The sequence below is a fragment of the Anser brachyrhynchus genome, assembly GCF_964034855.1.
Source record: "Anser brachyrhynchus genome assembly, chromosome: 15".
Lineage (NCBI taxonomy): Eukaryota > Metazoa > Chordata > Aves > Anseriformes > Anatidae > Anser > Anser brachyrhynchus.
The window spans coordinates 11,202,101-11,222,171 of NC_137733.1; the positions used below are offsets into that span (position 1 = coordinate 11,202,101).

Genomic DNA, 20,071 nt, shown 5'->3' on the forward strand with positions numbered 1-20,071 from the left:
TAGGACCCTGCAAGATGCAACACCCAGATGGCTCAAAAGACAACTGAACAAGGTGCTGAAATGAGAGGCTTTTGTCTTGGGTTTGTAAAAAGAAGACAAAAAATCAAGCAGCTTACAAGTAATACAAATGACCATAAACAGGAGTGAAGTTCATTTTGAGCTTGATTTTTGCATTCCTTTGCATCAAATCAGGCAGGCAGTTTTGCTATGCTTGTTGTATGTTAAAAACAGTAGGAAAAGAAGAAGCAAAGCAAGGCGAGAAGATCTGGGCCTCAAGGGAGCCTTATCTCTTTGGCAGTGTGTCGGTACTCAGGTATGATGTTGCTAGTGAAGTGCATTTCTCAGCCTCCATCCGGGCCAGGGGATGTAAGGGATGCTTGTCATTAAGTGGTCCTTTGTGGTGGCTTCTTAGCCGAAGGCTCACATGTGAGGAGCATCCCAGATTTTGTTTTTATCCCAGATCCTGGCTATTTCACTGACCGCATTTCAGCCCCTCAGCATCACAAAATTTTCCCTGCAGAATAAAGCAGCAGGCTGAGCCAGTGACTTACCCTGGATCTTGCTACAGGAGATGTTACAGTAGAGGCTAGGGGAGTGGCTGCAAGTTGGAGGACCACTAGTGCAATAATTATCGGGTAATTACACAGCCCCAGTAAGCCAGGTACGGCTGCTTTTAGAAATGTCCCAGGAGGAAATGAAGCAGAGAGGGAATTATTCTAACATATGGCGATTTATCAGTTGCTAACACCAGCAAGACTTTGTTAAAAGATTCCCTTAGGGTTCCCAATGACAATGTCTAGGATTTACGACTGGTAATGAACATCTCTCAGAGTGGTGCAAAATGAAGTCAAGGATTATGGGCTCCCTCTTTCCAGCAGTCTCTCATCCGTGGGCATTCTGTGGGGTACAGGTGAAACAATTTCCACCACAGCATGTATCGCGTGCTGATTGCTGGCAGTCTGTGCGACTGGTAAAGTGTAACGTTATCTGCTTGGCTTGTTTCATGCAGGAGCCAGAGAGAAAGCTGATAGCCAAAGAGCCCAGAAGAAGCTTCCTTAGGAGAAGATACTTTTTCATCTGTTTTTCTCTATTTTTGCAGCAGCACAGACATAGCAGCATAACACCTAGGCGTTAAAATTAACAATGCTGTGTTGTAAAAACCTCTCTAAAAAAGTGGTGACTGGTGGGAACTGCTCATGAGTAAAGCTCGGAAGGAAGGAGTGAGGCATCGTGGAAAGGTTGACAGAAGTGTTCTTCCTAAATTTAAAATGTGAACACTTGTTGACAAGCAATATAGGTTGGCTGACAAGCGCTATAGGTAGGCAGTGAGCATGTACAGATTATGGAGTTCTTGTCCTGAAAGGTAGAAGATAGGAGGTAGTATAAGCACGTGTCCCTGGCAGGTTCACATGGTTGTTGCTTTTGGCAGGGGGTTACACTGCAAAGCTGTCCCAGGCTCATCCTGGCTCCTGGCTGGGCAGATCCAAGGTGCAATGCCCAAACCTTGCTTTTCTTCAAAGGGCCCCCAAACATGTGGGCAGGGAAGGAGTCCACGATCCTCTCTGATGCACACCTGTGCTGGTCGAGCAGGTTTGCTGTTTGCTCTGTAACTGGAGCAATCTTCTTGCCCACTGCAAGGACATCATCATTTCAGTCTCTCATCACTTGAGAAAACACGTTTCTTCCTTGGGTTTCTCATTGTGTGTGCTGGGGCTGATGAGCTATGACAGTATAGCTACAATTGCAGAAAAACCAGGAAGAATAGCACATTTTTTCAGGGTAGTCTCTGTCCTGTTCTAACATTTTCTTGGCATGTTGATGCATTAATGCTTCGTGTACTGCAGTAACTGACTTTTTGATATAGAAGTTTGCTAGAGAAAGCAGTATAGAACATACAGTGCCAGCGGGATTTTGGAAAAGAAGTGGGATGGGGAGGAGAATGCTTTTCTTTTTTCTTTTTTTTTTTTTTTAAACAAAAGACGTAAACTCCAGCATAGGAGGGAACAAATGCACAGGCTAGGGCATCACCGTAAAAGTTTCCAGTTACCATCCGATAACGTTAAAAACATTCAGAGTGTGGCATTCATTTGTGTCCCGAATAGTCACCTTGCAGAGGAGAGCACAACCTCTTCCAAGTGAGGACTGATGCACCAGCTTCTAGCAGTTTTCTTCACATCAGATGTATGACCTTTCATGAACTTCCCGTAAGGTTCAAATTTTTCCAGCCTTTTGGACTTCAGTGTCTTTAGGAGATTGAAGGGTTTTGATCTTCGTTGTCTGTGTGTAAGTGAGCATGGGAAGTGCAGGGAAAATTAGCATTGACCAGTGTTTCTAAGCCTTTGGTCATCGTCGTGGTTGTTGATCAGACTCTTTCTCAATTTGTATTTCGACTTGACCACACCGAGCAAAGATAATTAGATTTGGTTATGCTGATAACACTTCTGCAAGAACCCAAGGCTGAGCCCTCCTTGTCTCTGTCGAAGAAAATCAATATTTTCATTCTTCCATAACCTCATTGCTCTGTTTAGCAACACCAAATCTACATTATGCTGAAACTTATGCACATAATTAGGGCTTTGGGACTTCGGAGGTGTTTTATCCACGATTAGAAAGAAGGGAAAGAATAGCAGGGATTTTCTTTCTATGGTTTTCTGCAGTCTCAACAGAAAGGAATAAAACCCGAAACCTAAGTAAAAAGAATCAGCCCCTAGAAGCTGCCCATACCCCACATCAGTTAGAGTTCTGTGCCAGCACTTCTGCCCTTTCTTTAACTGGAAGGTCAACACAAGAGCTCCAGTTTCACCATCACTGAAAGGGAAAGATTCCAGATGAAACCAGGGTAGTTCCTCTACTAAGTACGTCATCAACAGTCACGGTGGGCTCAGAGCCATATCTCCTGAAGACGAGTAATATCCCCCTTAAAAGGGGAATTATAAGCTGCACTTACGCATGTTTAGCTATGTTTAATTGCTGGCACACTTGAGTGAACTACTTTGGGGAGTTACAGATACATGATGTTCTCTGTTGCGTAATAGATTAAGGGAAACGTTGGGAAAGGTTTCATTCTCATGTTGTGCAGCATCTCCGACTGCCTTTTGGGACTGTAACCGAGTGCAGTTTTTAGGGCTTTGGCAGCAATAGAAATCCTGCCCTGGCTTTGGGTAATTGCCATAGAGCGTGCCGAAAAGTTTCCTTCCCTGCACAAACAGCCATCTGCTTTATGAGCCACTGCAATTCCTACCACTAGCATAGATGAGAAGGGTCAAAGCAACACAGGATTGTACCTGAAACGGAGCCTTCAGCAGAAATACAGGTGAGAGCTAGAACAAAGCAGTTTGGCTTGGCCAAATACAGTGGCTCTAGTGCTATTGAGACCCATGCATGCTCTGTGGGAACATTTGTGCTATAAACCCAAATGTCTCTTTATTTTTACTCAATGAAATGTTTTCTGAAAAACACTGGAATACTGAGAGTAAAAGAAATCATTCACAAAAGAAGTAAGAAGGTATTGTTTCACCTAATAGCTGGTACTACAGGTGGAGCATAGTGCAGAGAACGGAGCAATGAACACACTCCACTGTTTAAGCAACCCTCTGGGCTGCAACTGCAAATACAAGCAAATATATTTTAAACAATTTCAGTGAGACTTGTAGGGAGCTGGTTTCCTTGGGAGGAAAGTGCCAAAGACAAAACTGACATCAATAGCAGCTGGAGGTAGAAGTATTCCTGAGTGCTCAGAAACAAAGGAGGCTTTAGGAAAAACTTCAAGCAAAGAGGGTTTGTATCTTATCTATATTCATCCTTGGTTCCACTTGCTCACAGTGTTCTCTGTCTTACAAAGGAGAGCAGCTTTTGTGGGGACAGCTGGGACTGGGATGGCTTATTGTCAAGTCTCAAATGTCAATGACTAATGCTGATTTACATGCAGATTGCCTCTCAGCTTTATTTTATTTGGTTACTTATTTCTCAGAAATGCTGTCATTTGCTTCTGGGGAACAAATCAATGATGGCAATAAAGAAGATGTAATCTTATTGCCGATTCAGAAAAAAAAAAAAAAAAAGAGGATGAGATGAGCATTTCAGCAAATTTATAACTGCTGGTACTTTTTCCATTCAGGTGTTTGCCAGATGTCAGTCTGTTTGGGAAGAATGCATGTCGTGGTACATCCAGAGCTGCAGTTGAGCACAGCCTCTGTTTAGTCTCTGTTCTTTGAGTTAGCCTTGAACTTCTCCGCTGTTGTAACATTCCATTAGCTCTGTTCCCTGACAGCCAAAAAAGTGAAATCCTGGAGTTCTCACCATCTGGCTATGAGCAGAAAAGGTTTTTTTTCAATGGGAATGTCTTCTTTCCAGGGTGTTCCAAATTATAACTGCTTGCTTTACTGACAAAAATTAAGCTCTTGTGGGCTGTCTGTCCCCTGGATTCGGTGCTGTAATTTGGTTCATTATTTCCCTGTCCTCTCCAGTCTGTGCCCATCACCTGCTCTCCTTTGCTGGATACTCTGTGGGGTGGGAATGAGCTCTTTGCTCTGTCTTTACAGTGACTTTGCAATCCGTCCTCCTGCTGTGTGAAACATCTTTGTTACTGGTGATGATTTAGAGTCAGAAAGACATTGGCCTTGTATTTTAGCAGATTTTGTGTGGAGTTTGGAAAGTTTGCACTTTGGAAGGTAGTGACTTAATAGTGATGAGAAAGCTTGAGGTACAGCCATTGAAAATGAAATGTGCTGTGCCACCGGGTTTATTTTGCTCGGTAGTTTCCAAAATGCAGTTGCACTGTTATCGGTCCACGTTCCTGTTTAGTTTTGGGTGACTTCAATGGGAATTTGGTCCTCAAACTGTTCAGAAGTGGCAAACTGCATTCTAGAAGAAAATGGGTTTGCACGAATAAGGCACTAGATTTAATGTCAAGAGATCTGGTTTCAATTTCCAGCCTGCTGGCTTGCCTCCAGCTTTGGATCCAGCTTCACCTAATCTGGCAAAGACGAGCAGCCACAAGCCTTCGGCCCCCATGTTCAGCACCTTTTTGGGCTCTGTGTGTGTGTGTGTGTGTGTGTTCAGCCTGTGAAATGGTGCTAATAAGACGGTCAAACATGTAGTTACCTGAACATAAAAGCCTGAAGATAAAAAGTCTGTTTAGACTGGGGCAAGTGCTTATCTCTTAGGATTTATTATACTCAGTGACTCTATGCACAGCCCTCACAGGAATTCATACGGGTCAGGAGATTTATAAACAAGAAGTTGGGACTAACAGATGAAGACATTCTGAGAAAACCCAGCTTCTGTGGATTTATAGCCAAACTGCATTGATTCCTACCCCCCCCTCCCTTTTTCTTTCTTTTGAATTTGATTTGCTGCAGACATAGGAAATGATCACAAACTGATGGTGACCCTGCAAATCGCTTTCTAATGGTGATGAAAATCTGTTATTAAAGATTTACGTGGAGCGAAGGGCCAGGTTACAACTTTTTCTGGTGTTGAGTGAATGTGCCTCGGAATAAATAAACATTACTGATGAATGTTCTTTCTTGAGAATTTTTAATGATCAGAGAATCTTCTTCATTACAGTCAGATATCTAACTACTAATTACTCTGTTAAACTGTGTTCTGGTAGCAAGAGAAATGCAACAACTAATTTATTTACCTATTAAAATCTTTATGTGTCTATTACTGCCACCAGTCTGTGGCTCTTCAGAAATATAGACTCTTATTGACGGGCTCCCAGATGCTAACTAGAATTTAATTTAGTTAAATGGTTTAAACTACAGATTGCCTTTCTCCATGGATGTGCACAAACAGAACAAGAGAAATCCATTACCAATTGCCTAGGCTAAATTTTTTTTTTTGCCTGTTTGCACCGTTCTTTCTTTGCATTGTAAATACAAAATATTTACAACTATTTATGTAAAATATTGCTTTTTTTGAGTCAGGAAATCTGCTTCCTATGAGGAAAACTGTAAAGCTGCTTTCAGTGCTGTCGCTCCAGTTACAACTGTCCAGCAGTTTATAAGGCACTACATCTGGCTCTACTTATCTTTTTAGTAGATTACACTAAAGTGAATCCTTAAGGCTAAACCCTTTAATTTACTGAAACACATGCACATAAAATTACAGCTGTCTCACAAAGGCTTTCATTGATTTGAACAGAGCTGGGATTCATCTAAGTCATTATAAAACTTAGATAAGCAAACTTCTTTCAAAACCAGAGGAGAAAAAAAAAGCAAAATGCCAAAACCAAAACGCCCCCAAACCTGCCAAGCAGCCCTAATTACTGGCTTATTGATTGGCTCATCACTGCCTTATTCTTTGTCTCTGGGTCCACTGACACCCTTTCTCCTGCATCCCTGGGCTCCAAATGCACCTTGGTGTGCTTCCCGCTCTGAGAGACAATTTTATCACCGAAATATGATGTTTCCTGTAATTAAAGCACAGTTTCGCTCTTAGAAGTAAGTACATGTATTGTGTGATGTTCAGCTGTTGAAACCTAGCTCTCTGAAAATTAGACATCTAAGGCTGAAGGCAAGGCAGCCATAGACTGCCTGCTAAGGACAAAGAGAACGTGGAGGAAAACCTTTGGAAAGATGATTAATTTTAGGCAGCTCAAGTTAAATAAAGATGTAGGAGCATACCTTCCACTGCAGCTCTGGGGACTGGTGTGACTGCCCAGCTCCCCGAGCCCACACTGCCCAGAAGCATCAGTCCTCTCCCACCAGATGTGGAAGCTCCTCAGCTTCCTAAATGAAAACTCACAGGAGCATGGGCTGCAAGAGGAGCCTGGGGGGAAGGCGAAACATGTAAAGCACTGACAAGAAGGGGATTGAGTTTTCTTTAAACCCTTGGACAGAAGCTGTTCAGTTACCTTCCCAGGACTGAGTGCCCCTATTTCGTATTGTGAGTCTTGTTACCCAGCTTAGTCTTGCCAAGTGTTCAGGCATTACTGCTGCCAAGTGTTACGGAAGACACCAGAACCCAGGTAGGAAAACCCAGCAATGTTAGGAACAAAGACCTGGCTTTAAAGAGAGAGTTGTTGCAGTAGTTTGCCTACAAACTTTCTGTATTTCCCACCACCAGCTGTCTCTCTGTGATGGGCCCTATTTTAATTCCAAATGATACCTGTCAGTTCAGCCAGCAGTTCCAAATTTGATGTAGGAATTAATGGAAAAAGCTTTCCAGCTCATGTGATAAATAATCCTAGATGATCATTATCCACGATCAAACCCTCCATACTCTCGCTTTTCCCCAGGAGAGATGCTAAGAGAACAACAAGCAGATGTTAGTTACGTTGCTTAATGCAGTGCTGGAGTGATCTTCACGTCTTGCAGTCTGTTCCTTTGCGCAGGTAGCACGTGCAGGAGCCTGCCTCTTGCTGACTCCTTCGGGTGCTTCCACTGATAGCACTGGAAAAAGTTGGCTATTTCAATCAAAATGGTTGAGAAGATGTATTTTACACGGGATAGTTGTAGCCTTTTCCATTTCTGTAATGGTGAAAAGTGGAGCTTGTCCAAGGTTTCCCAACAGGGCGGTGTAAAGCGGAATTGCATCGGGCAGCACTGCTGGGTGGGCTTTGGGCGCTCCTGCTGTGGGGAGCGAAATCAGAGCTGGGGGAGGAGGGAGAGGCACGAGGGTGGCCGTGCTGCTCGGGACAGGAGGAATTGAGGAAGCTACTGCTGGTTTGGGGACAGGTCATCGTGCAGCCTTTCTCCAGCTTTAGCTACTGCTCCATTCGGCCTCCTCTTTGCCTCGGCAGTGGCCCCAGCCTGGGGTCTGGGGGCAAAGAAGAGTGAGCAGGAGCCTTCTGCCCTGCCTCCCTTTCTCTCTCCTGTTGTTTCTGTCATTCCTTCCTTCCCTCAGGATGACCACTCAGAAGCACCCAAAGGACTTGGGAGCCCAGCTGTGACTTGCAGACTGAGCTGGGTACTGAGATCCTGCCTGATCTCCTAAGTCATGCTGAAAATGCCACGTGCAGGGCCCCGGCCTGGCAATGGCAATTGGTAATGCAATGGCATTTCAAGTCCTGCTTCAGCAAAAAATGTTTGAGGATTTATTCAAGTATCTGTGCAATTACACATATATTTAAGTGTTTGGCTGTAGCAGAATGTGCATTTGCTATACTTTTGAAAATAAGTTGATTAAATTTCAATAATTTCATTTCTTTCTGTTAAGGACAGCTCGGGGTGTTTCAAAACAGCCTTAAGGACATCGCTCTGAAGTTTGCTGTCTACATCAGAGATGTTTGAGAAAGCCACTGAAATCATGAAGAGAAAATTAATCTATTAGTTTTCTAAAGAGATGGTAAGTTGTTGGCAGAAGGTGGTGCTGTTACCTGATATTGGAGCAGATAACTAACTCCATGTCAGTGAACTTGTGCAAAACAAAACCCATGAGTAGAAAAGAGATTTCCCCCCACCCCCAGTCATAGGTGTGGTACATAAATAGTTATAGGTGAGGTTTCCCAGTCTCTGAGATATAACAAAGTCTTCTTATTTAGAAGTGAGCCAACAGAAAGTAAGATATCAGGTGAACATTGCTCTTTAGAGAAATAATTGCAGCTCTATCCTGCTTCTCAAATGGAGTGGCTGATTTCAGCAAGAAGTTTAAGCTCACAAGGACTGGATTTAACAAAAGCAGGAAGCAAAAAATGAGTGATATAAAGGACAGCTGAAAGTTTCAAAATGCCTTTCATGAGCAGCATGCTGTCACACTCAGGAGAGAAAATCTGGAAAAGGAAAGGTTGTGGGTAGGAAAAAGCTCTTTTCATTTCTGTCTTGTGCATAGGTTAAGACAGTCAGCATGCTCAAGCTTACGGGTGACACGTGGCAGGGGGTTGGGTGTACGGAGCAACCTGCATGTGTAACACACGCAACATTTCTGGGCTCTTCATCCAACATCTTTTTGAAAAGAACGGATTAAATGTAGCTGATGACACAATGGATAACAAGGCTCATTTCTAAGGCTTCAGAGTATACATAGATCGTATTTTCAAGATTTACGTTATAAAAGCTAGAAACTTTTTATTATTATTATTTAATGAAACATTAATTTTTTTTGCCTATTTCTATGCCTGTAGGAAACCCCAAATATTGTTGTGTTTATGACTTACAGCATTACAGCAACACACAGGTGTAAATAGAAATTGTTATTATATTGTTTCTTATCATTCATGTTAACTGAGAGATTAGAAATTGTGACAACTGAATGCTTTACCTAGTTCTGGATTAGAACTTGGGCTATGTGCAATACTGTGGTATTATTGTACTTGTACCCCACTTACAGTTCCTGATTTAGAAAATATTTGAATTTGGAAAGCCTGCAAGAAAGGCTGTTCAGGAGATATCTCACTGGTATGTAGCAGCAGAAATACCAACCTGAGTTCCAGAGGGTTTTAATAAGTTTTCATGTTCAAGAAATTTGGAATATCTAGATATACATCAAACTTTTTGAACGTTATCCTGAAATTAGACCGTATTTCAAAGCTTTTAAATATCTCATGGCCTATTGCTAATTCCTTAGTAATTTAACCTCACTTTAAACACAGGTTTCTCTAAAAGAGAAAAATAGTCCATATGCGCTAGGAGAGGAGATGGAACGGTGAAAAAGAAAGCCCACATCAGGAAACAGGTCTTTCAGGATCTGTGCTGTCTGCTAATGTGAATCAGCAAAAAAAGGGTTAGATTGGGAAGAGTTAGAAATACTTGGGTGAGCTTGTACTTAGGGGGTTGTGATGGTGTAGGTGTCCAGAGCTGGGCAGCAGCGCTGAGAGACTGCATGGACTCAGAATCGCAGAGATTAATTTGTACAGCTGCTTTTTGGGCCCATATTTTCAGAATTCTGGAAGCTCAGCTGTGATCCTCTTGTTAGAACAGCTCCCTGGCTGTACAAAAAGCCAGTATGTATCTGCATTTAGATGGGGTGTGTGTGCCCAGCTTTGAATATCTGGCTTTTAGAGACAAGGCACCGTGCCATACCTTTGGAGGAGAGAGACAGAACTGGTCAGATGCCATTTAAGATACAATTCAGTCTGAGAGCTGAAGGCTCTTGCAGGATTTTCAGACCTTGAGCATGAGGCTTCTTTTTTTTTCCCAATTGGATTTCACGGTTGAAACTTGGTATAAGAATTGTGAGACTAGGGAGCAAATAGCTTTTTATGGAGATTTGAATTACATTTTACACTTGAAAAAATCAGCCTAAGCAGTGAGTGAAATGGCCTGGCATTTTGTCCCTGCGCCAGTCCTCTGCTGCTCTTTTCCTGGCCAGGGCAAGTAACACGAGGCATCCCGCGGGGCGTTGCTGCAGCGGAGCAGGGCACAGGTGGCTAAAAGGAAAGAAAGCATCAAGAAGTGATGCTTCCTCCTCCTTTGAAGCCCTTCTTAGAACCCATTAGAAAAGTCTGTGGGGATATTAGCTCTCATTTACCTTCAGTCAAATGATACAGCAAAGAGATGGGGGCTTGCTTGCACCTCTCAGTCCAGTAATACTTCATTTGCTTCAGCCAAAGTCTCCTCTGCTTTCAAATACTGTTGCCACTTCGGTAGAATATTTAAGGTCTGTGGCCATTGATTCTTACCGTTCATCTGATCATCGTGACATGGAGCACGGCTGTCTCTGTGAAAAGCCAGCAGGTTTCCATAGCTGATGTTGGCTTTGGAAAAGCAAATGGAGCAGGACTGTGGGCAGCCCTCAATGCAGCTGCAGTGCCCAGTGCGTACAGTGGAATACATCGCATTGTTTTCACTGCAGTTTCCTATGATGCCTGCTGAGAGATGCATCTTTACTTGATTCCATTTTCAGTAACACCCACCTACTGCAGAGATTAGCAAACTTAACTGCCAGTCTGTTTATGAGCTGCAGAGTTCACAAGGTTGAAACTTAGCTTGCGTTGTCCCGATGCATTTTGGTGCATCTTCTGATGAAGGGCTGACAGTCATTTTCCCTCAGAGCATCACTGCAGTTCAGAGCCATAAGTGAAACCCTGTAAGCACAGGGCTCCAAAAACTGAATTCTCACTTGTCAGTGGGGGGAAAAAAACCAGCCTGAGGGTGGCACAATTTAGCCCTGTAACTAACTTCTGCTCAGGTGAGTTATCCTGGCCAGCTATGATCATCTTTTCTTTTCCTTTTTTTTTTTTTTTTCATTTTTGTGTGTGTGAATTGCTGAAAAGCAAACCTTTCCCGCAACTAATTGTATTTGCTAATAACCTGTGAAAAAGCAATTATCTCCAGGTGATGCAATTCTTTGGGAAGGCTTTTATAATTGGCAAAGAGGGGAAAGAATCTTTTCTGTGGTTGCTGTTTTCAGAAAAATCTTCTCAAATATTGTATCTGATGTATCACATTAGACACATCAGATTGGGTTGCATCAGCAATGTTGCATTACATCACATCACCGAGGTAATGTGCTGTGACAGACTTGCAATGCAATGTGTCAGCTGGAAAATGGGGAAAGATGTGATTTCCCGAACAAAATGCTCCTTAAGCTCTGTGGCGTGTTCCCCTCCTCCAAGTAAAGAAGTGGCTGATTATGTGTTGGGGTGTTCTTAAAAGACTCAATTACCTACAGAAGAATTTGAAGCTTTTTGGTGGTGGTGTTGTTTCCTGGCTCTCAATGGATAATTAACTGATCTGGAAAGAAAGATAGTTTTTGCTATTTACATTCCCATTACCAGATTACAATTTATTTTGTTTCCCCGAACATTCAGTAAACTGAGCAAGCAGTTCCTAGGAGGAGGAAAGTTTTTGCATTTGTATAGCTCTGTCCAGTGCCTCACCTCATGCAATATGCTTCCTCTGGGGAACGCAGAGGGGGGAGTTATGTACAAGCAAGGTTCAGGATCACAATGGTAAGACTGCAGATATGGGAAGAAAACATGGTAAGGATGTGTGTACACATCAGTCAGAGTTGTTGTTAGTGGGTGACTTTATAGCACAGCACCAATTTGTGGTGTCCCTCTCCGCAGGGATAGCATTGGGGTGCCTTAGTCTGCCCCCTTACCGTCTGTGCAGAGCCGGTTGCAGGCAGATACTGCTGTCTTGCCTGTTGGAAGGTCACCATGCAGCGTTGTGTAGGAAGACAGAATTTGCATTAGCCAAGGTACTTCTTGAATCCCCAGAAAAGGAGAAAAAGGCTAGCTCAGGAAAGAGGACAGTGCAACGTTTACAGTGGTTACCATGAGTGACATGTGCCCTGCCAAGCTCTCCAAATGTAATCGCTGTCATCTTAATGCTCTTTGTTATTTACTCTGATTTGGTTTATGGCAGTTAGGCATCTTCGACAGAAAGCTTGGTTGTGGTCCTTGTTGGGATACTGAACAGAGTAGAGGAGGAGGGAATAGATGCACTTCGTATATGCACTAATGCTTCAGCTGTAGGATTGGAGGTAGGGCACATAGAGATGAAAGAGCAGTGTGGATGAAGGAGGTAAACTTAAAGCTGTTAAGGTCTTTAGGAAAGGGGAAGCTATGAAATCCATGTGAAAACAGAAATTCAAATATTTTGAGCACCTCTTCACACTGCATTGTCAGAAATAATGTGTAGTATCAGATTGCTTCCTTTCCTAGATTATTTTTTTTAAATCATCCTCTTCTTTATGAGCTACTCAATGTTGCCTGATATTAAGCTTCCTTTCAGGCAAGCATTATGCTTCAGTAAAACATCAAAACCAATATACAGAGAGTTTCTGAAGAGGGAAGTGCTGTGCAATAATGGTGAACGTATCGTCATCAAGCTGTGGAGGTTAACAACCCCAAATTGCTTTGATATTTGTACATACTCAAATACAAAGAATTGGTATGTTTGCTCTCATTTTAGTGAGCTCTTGTGATTCATTACATTTGGTACTTCAGGGTTCTGAATAGTCACTTGTTTCCTGCAAACCAATACCCTTAACTGTGTTACTATTTGGTTGCTCATTATTGTCCCATTTCTTTCTTTTTTTCTATTGCTGTGCAAATATGCTTTCTTTTTACAATAACTTACCTAATGCTGCTTTGTTTAGCATTCGTTGTTGGAAGGATCAGGGTTTGGGTGTAATCAGAAGGAAATTGGCTAAGTCTATAATAGCATCACTGTTTAAACAATGCCTTGGATCACTAAGATAAAATAAAAATAATGTTTATGTACCTATGGATACCTTTCATTTTTGGTTCAATAGTTTTCTTATAAAATGGCAGCAGTTGTGTAGGAAGGATTTGCTTACTTTGATTTAGACTTTAAGGTCAATACAGACATTTTACAGTTTGTCCTGGGCATAATTGTAAGTAAGTGCATAATTGCTGTGCCTAGGAACAGCCTGGGAAATGAGTTATGAGTTGAAAGTTTCTAATCTTTCCCTGCCAACCTTCACTCTTGCTTGCTCTAAGCGGGTGTTAAGACCATTAAGAATAAAGGTGTTAGAAAAGGTATTCAGATGCCTAAAATTCAAATAGGCTTACGACCTTTTTTTCAGAAATAAGCAAGGTAGGCCTCTCACATTCATTGAAAACTAGGGGAGCTGCATGGCAGTTCACTTTCAAACCTCTGGGAAAAAATAATAATAATAATTCTTAACATGCCTTGTTGTACCCACCAGCTTCTCCAACACTTCTGCTAACCTGGATCCTGTTGTTTCAGCCCAGCCCCTGGCTCCGTCCCAACCAGTGTCCTGCAGTCAGAGGCCATCCCCCATTGCCCATCTAGATGTCTGGGCACAGACACCCCTGTCAGAGCCAGGCTTCCCAGATACCTGCCCAGCCTGAGATGAAATGCATCCTGAAGTGTCTCTGTGGTCTCTGCTACCTGTACAAGAAGCCCTCTGGGGCAAGCTCAGAAGTGGCTGTTTCTAGTCTAGCAGTCCTATTTGCTCAGGTGAACCGTACTCGAAATGAAGGTGCAGTGTTGGTGCTTCTGCCACTTGTTTCCATCAAAGCATTTATCTCCCATAGTATGTATAAATCATTCAGATCAATAAAAACCAGTCTTATCTTTAAGCCAAATATTAACCTTGCTTTCTATTTACAAGCTGGTATTATCCGACACTAACCCTTTTTCTGCATTCAGAACTCCTAAGCCTTTTCTTTAAACCTATTATTAAGCCTGCCTTTTATGTCTAAACCTGGTGCAGTAGCACAATTTAACTGCTTTCCTTAACGTACAAGGGTATAAGTGATCTCTATGATACCACTGACGTTAAGAAGGTAAATGGGGTTAAATTGATTCCTGTTACAGGCTGATCTTTACGCAGTCTCGTTGGTGGAACCAGTAGCAGACGTGTTGCAGAATAAATTTTAAGGGAGTTGCAACAGCCTTTGCTACCTAATGGTGACATCAGGTGAGAATGGAAGAGTCCACCCAAGTCATTAGTCTCCCTCAAGCCAAGATATTAATTGTGCTTCATTTTGTATTTTGAAAGAACTCTTTAATCATGCAGCCAACACCTCCTTATGTGCTTTTCATTTCCTTCTGATTATAAAATCCGCTTTTCTTGTAGCATGACTGGGAAGTAGAGAAGTTCAAGCAACTCTGTGCACAATGAGCAAGAGGTACTTTTTCTACTGCAGCAGGAGGGGAGCATCTCAGTTCTTTAGTTCCAGGTTCTGAGCCTTTTTTTGGTGATGAATTCATAGAGAAACAGTGCGTTCAGAGGTTTTGTCAGATCTAGCCAGACTTGTCTCATGATGAGACTGCGAGAGGTCATGCAATGTCTTGGGAGTGGAAGTAGGGACCGAGCTGGTAGTGCCTGTTGGTAAAAGGCTAACATGGTGACTGTTCTGTTCTGGTTAGATTTTTAAAGGCTGAGATCAGCAGGTATGCCAAAATAGAACTGTGAGTTTCAAAAAGCTTGAAAATAAAGCTCAATTCCAGGGTTTCGGGGCAGATAATGTATCCGAGTGAGACTTGTAATAGCAATGCCAAGGACATGGCAGAAAAAACACTGCCATCCACCTACTCCATTTCAGGAAGACGATGTTCTTCTGTCACAACTGTATGCAATAGGCATGCAGGAAAGCAGTGAAAGGCTCCAGCACACAGAACAGCAGCTAAGGAAGCTTCAAGAAATCATGTTCTAGAGAAGCAAGACTGAAACCAGCAAAGAGGCATCCCTAGGTGGTGAAAGGAAGGTGAACAGATTAAAGAAAAAGAAAAGTTTCCACCAGGGCTGGAGATACTAATGTGAAGTACTCAGCACAGCAGTGCCTCACGAGCATCTTCTTTAGCTCCCTCCTTTCCGTAGGTTGCTAGAGATTTGCATTGCTAATTTGCTTGCTGGAAATGTCTCCCAGACTTCCAGGGAAAAGAGGCAGATGTATCCTTTCAGGGCAAGGCAATAAAGTGTTGGTGTAATTTTACCCCTGTGTCCTAAACTGCGGACGTACTGGAGGTGAAGCCTTGGGGTTCCTGGTAGAAAACACCTAACCTGAATGTTCATCAGACAGACCAAGCTTCTAACCATTGTATCCTTGGGAAGGAGCACATCAGTAGGAGGGCAAAATAACAATTGCTCTAGGCTTGGAGAAGCTTTTGCATTACTGCTACCCCAATTATTTCCTTTTTTACACGTGTTCAGCAATCTCTTGCCTCTGTAATTACAGCACTGAACACTGCAGCTATTAGATACAGTCACTAGACTTTTAACAAGCCATCATTACTTGCACTTGGAATCTTACAATTTAACAACAATGTCTTTGAGCGCAGTGTAACTTACTTCTCCTTTACAATAAATGCACAGACTTGTGTGTGGACGTATGCACTTAAAAGCTGGTTTCAGCCATGAGCTTTACTTAGGAGCAGCGAAGAAGCCAAGAGCAGAGCTGCAGAATGTGATGCGTACTATGACTGAAAGTTACGTGTTACACCCCTGTTGGGCAAATCTTTCCCTTCCTTGAGAAATGATGGCTAAGGATGCTGTCCCAGTAAAACCAAGGAATAATATCAGAAAGATAACTGCCAAATTAGAAAGTACCTGACAGCCCTTGAGGTCTTCTGTTGAAGTCAGAACAGCTCTGTGTCATCTGTCCTTGAACACCCAGAGAAGCTGGGGAGGCAGGTAGAGATCATCTCCCTTTCCCCAGCTTCCCTGCTGCTTGGCAATTTCTTTCCTGTACTCTGTGCTCTTGTAATGGTGCTGAATACTAAAAAGAGGTAATTTTGTGTATGCTCAGGCAAGCAGGAGCATGGTGGGCCAGGTTACCTGATTAGCTGGTGGATTTTCTATGCTAACCCCAGGTGGCCGGACAGAGCAGGCATTTAAAAACTCATCCATCTCTTGTCTTAGTGTCTTTGAATTTGCATAATTAAAAGTGAATTACTTGCCGTATTTTAATATATGCAGTGAAAATGCATAAAAAGCTGAAGAATTACATCAATCCAGTAATTCACGTCATGTCCCATTCAGAATTACAGCTTTCCAGTGCCAGCTCAAACACCGAGGATTCCCTGCCACCTTAAAGCTATAATTGCTGAATTAATAACAGCGGGTTTTGGAGAGTAACTGCACAGACTCTCTGACCCAGGTAATAGAAACACTCATGTTAAAGTGAAGTTGATACGTTTGACTTAATCTATTTTGTATCAGGCACAGGTAGTGAAGATCATTGCTTCCCCATGCCGCAAGAGGTTATGAGAGCTGCAGCAAGGTGGTACCCTTCAGATTTATTTAAAGCTAACTGCGATTTTTAGCCATTGGAGACCAGAAATTAAATTTTCAGGGATCAGGCAGACCACATTTCCTTCTACCAGGGGATTTTTACCCCAAATCCATTAGTCTGCTCCACACTTCTGGGAGGCGGAATTCTCCATCCAGTTGCAAAGGAGTGGAGAACAGGATGTAGAGGGAGATGGTGAGAGGCTTTTGCTAGCATTGCATTACTCCAGAATGTTATTAATAAACAACTGAAAAAACAAACCCTCTTCATCACCTTCCAACTCAGGAACAAATTCTACAACTGCTGCTCTCCACAGAATATAGTGCCTCATGGCCCCCACGGCTATGATGCTAGTAAGGATTGGGATAAAGTGACTGTTGTTTCTGGACAGGACGAAAGGAAGTTAAACAAAATGGCTTGATCTGAATGAGAAGTTACTCCCCTCCCAATCACCCCACCTTTTTCTTCTCTTCTCTTCTCTTCTCTTCTCTTCTCTTCTCTTCTCTTCTCTTCTCTTCTCTTCTCTTCTCTTCTCTTCTCTTCTCTTCTCTTCTCTTCTCTTCTCTTCTCTTCTCTTCTCTTCTCTTCTCTTCTCTTCTCTTCTCTTCTCTTCTCTTCTCTTCTCTTCTCTTCTCTTCTCTTCTCTTCTCTTCTCTTCTCTTCTCTTCTCTTCTTTTCTTTTCTTTTCTTTTCTCCTAAATGTTTCCTTATTCCTTAGGTATTAAAGGGAACTGATATTCCATTTACCTTGACTTCCTCAGGCTGGGACCTTGATGGGACCTGTGGTACTCTTCATTTATTTCAGTAGGATTTGTGATTCTTGGTCACCTCTACAGGTTCGCTCAAGTCATTAGAGATCAATTGCCCATGTTGAAGGATCTGATTGTACGGAGGAACTGATTTAGTGAACAACTATTCACATGGCGAAGCTCAGCTGCAGCAAAAGCCGAGAGGTGTGACCAGTCAGATGTTGGACTTCACGGCTCAGGGCAATGTCCTGTGCTAGGGATCTATGCAATAGCCTCACTGAGGATATATACACATTTGGATAAAAAGAATTGGCAGTTTGCAGGGCTGGCAATCTGGTTCCTTTGTGAAGAACTACCATCATTAATTAAAATCTCTTTTTTCTGTCTAATTATTTCAGCTCTAGTTCTCTTGCAGGTTCATAAATAGTAACATCCCATTGTCCTGAAAAAAGTCCTTTTTTTTTTTTTTCTCCTTTCTTTTTGCCGTTGCCCTCCTTCTCTGCCCTCTCATGGCTTAAGGTAATTAAACTTCCAAAGCCTGGTCACCTGTCTGAAATATTTAAACATGATCAAAGAGATTTTCGTGTTTCTTTTGCCTGCAAAGCTCCACGGGAGTTTTGAATGCACAGGCTGTTTTTTTTTTCCCTTCTGCAAATAACTGCAGAAGAGGGGCTGGGCCTGTTGAGGGAGCAGGATTTTTTTCCAGACCCAGTGCTACCAAGTTACAGTTTCAAGAGCAAACATTTCAAGCCTTGTGACTTGTGGGCGTTGTGAACGAAAGGTATTTAACCTCGTCTTCGTAATTGCCTCTTTGCCATTTAACTCTAAGGTCCCAACATTTACCGTTGGATGTTGATAATCTTTCCGCTGAACTGTTGCATCCAGCAGACGGTTTTTGCAGAATGTTCCCGTGGAGGATGCTCAGTGAATTTTCTACATGCATGAATGCATACATGCAGAGTAGCTTGGGCAAAAGAGCTGAATAAAGAACCTGGGTATTTTGAGAAGAAATAGGGGTAAAACTCTGGTATTAAGGCAGAAGGAGATCCGTCTTTTCGTAACTTGAGGTTGAAGTTGTGGGGAATCTTCCCAGGCTGACAGCAAGGCAATCATTTTTTTCAGTTCACTATGAAATCTGCCTTTCCTGTGCAGATATTTAGCTTGTTGGCTGATGTTTTCTTGAAATTTCCTTTATTAAGTGCCAGTTTTTGGTACCAGAAAATACCAAACACAGCTAAAGGTCAGAGTAAATCATGAATGAAATTACACAAACCGATGTACAGTAGAGGATAACAGTGAATGTCAGATGCCAGCTTACATAAGCGCTCTCCCCGGAGCAGAGGCCAGCCATACCCGCTAGGAGCAGGCCCGGTGCTTGCGCTGCGAGGCCTTTCTCCCAGCTGCGCTGACAAGAGGCTTAGGTTAAGGCAGAGATTCTCATTAATTTCACCATTAAAACAGCAAATGGTGTCTGAATCATCGCAAGGATTCGGAGACCTTGACGGAATGGTTTTATTTCAAGAAAACATACAACTTCTTCCACAAATATAGAGGTGCCAGAGGTACCAGGTGTCTGTGGAGGTCTCTCTTGAGCAGCAGCTCGACTGGCACCAGGGAAGAAGTGTTTTTTCTTATTTTTCTTACCATTTCTCACTTCTTAGCTTAGCTAATGAGGGAAGACAAAATCAAGGCATACTGCCTGCTGTGAGCAGAGAAGTACTATCTGTGGGGCAGTTCGCAGGCTAGGAGGGTCCGTCAGCTCTGTCCTGATGCAGCACCACACTAGATTCTTGCCTTGGTCCAGAGTGCAAAGTTTTTCTGGTTTCCAAACACAGTCAGTAGACTTTTAGCCAAAGTTTGCTGTTTATGGCATTTTTATGAGCAAGATTTCCAATGACACCACATTGGCTGTTAGGCCCTGAGACAACGATGGCCAACAAACCAACTGAACAAACCAACTGAATTCTGTGTAGAAGCAATTAGTTCTGTGAGCCAGAAAGACAAATATAGGTCTTCCAGTGTGTCTTGTGTGATTGTTTTGTGGTGTTTTTTTGGTGTGTGTGTGTTTTTTTTTTTTTTTTTTTTTTTTTTTTATTGTGTGTGTGTGATATAAATGCAGAGTTTGTTTGTCTAGTTACCGGGGGTACCTATTTTGTAAAATTTGTGGGGATATTAATACTATACACATATATATGTATTCAGAGAGGCTTTGTGATCACATAAAACTTAAGAAAGAGTAAGAGGAATCCTTTTTTTTTTTCCTGGATATTTGCAGTGCTGTTTGTATCAGAAAGTAGTGGCGCAACTGGAAAAGAAGGAAAAATGCATGTCCCCAGATCACAAGCAGAAAAGTAGATGTTTGAAATACTTTGATGGTAACAAGAATGTTGTCTCCTCTCCAATGTAATTTTTTTTTAAAGCTCAGTAGGCAGCAAAATGAAATGTTTTACAGTTTTATCAAGTGCAGCAAAGTCACTGCTATTATACTTGCAATTTCATGACCTGGTAAACAGATACCTTTGTGCATAAGGGTCTAAGTGTCAGTGGTGTAGAAAACTGATGATTACGCTGCTTTGTGAAATAGGAGCTCCTTCATGAGAAATGTATGGTACCTGAAGCAGCATCACTTGATATTTGCCCTTGTAGACCATGACCCTGTGGCCAGTGTTTATGGTGAGATGAAGAACGAAGAAAACTGCTGGGACAG

General features: G+C 42.4%; 1 long non-coding RNA gene across 5 annotated transcripts in view; it reads left to right on the top strand.

The window, feature by feature from the left end:
- Positions 1–20,071, top strand: part of LOC308178274 — a 290,108-nt gene that overhangs the window by 224,069 nt on the left and 45,968 nt on the right. For all 5 annotated transcript variants that reach the window (XR_013939658.1, XR_013939659.1, XR_013939660.1 and 2 more), the window contains one exon: positions 8,164–8,292. This is a non-coding gene — a long non-coding RNA (uncharacterized lncRNA). The remainder of the gene's footprint in view (positions 1–8,163; positions 8,293–20,071) is intronic.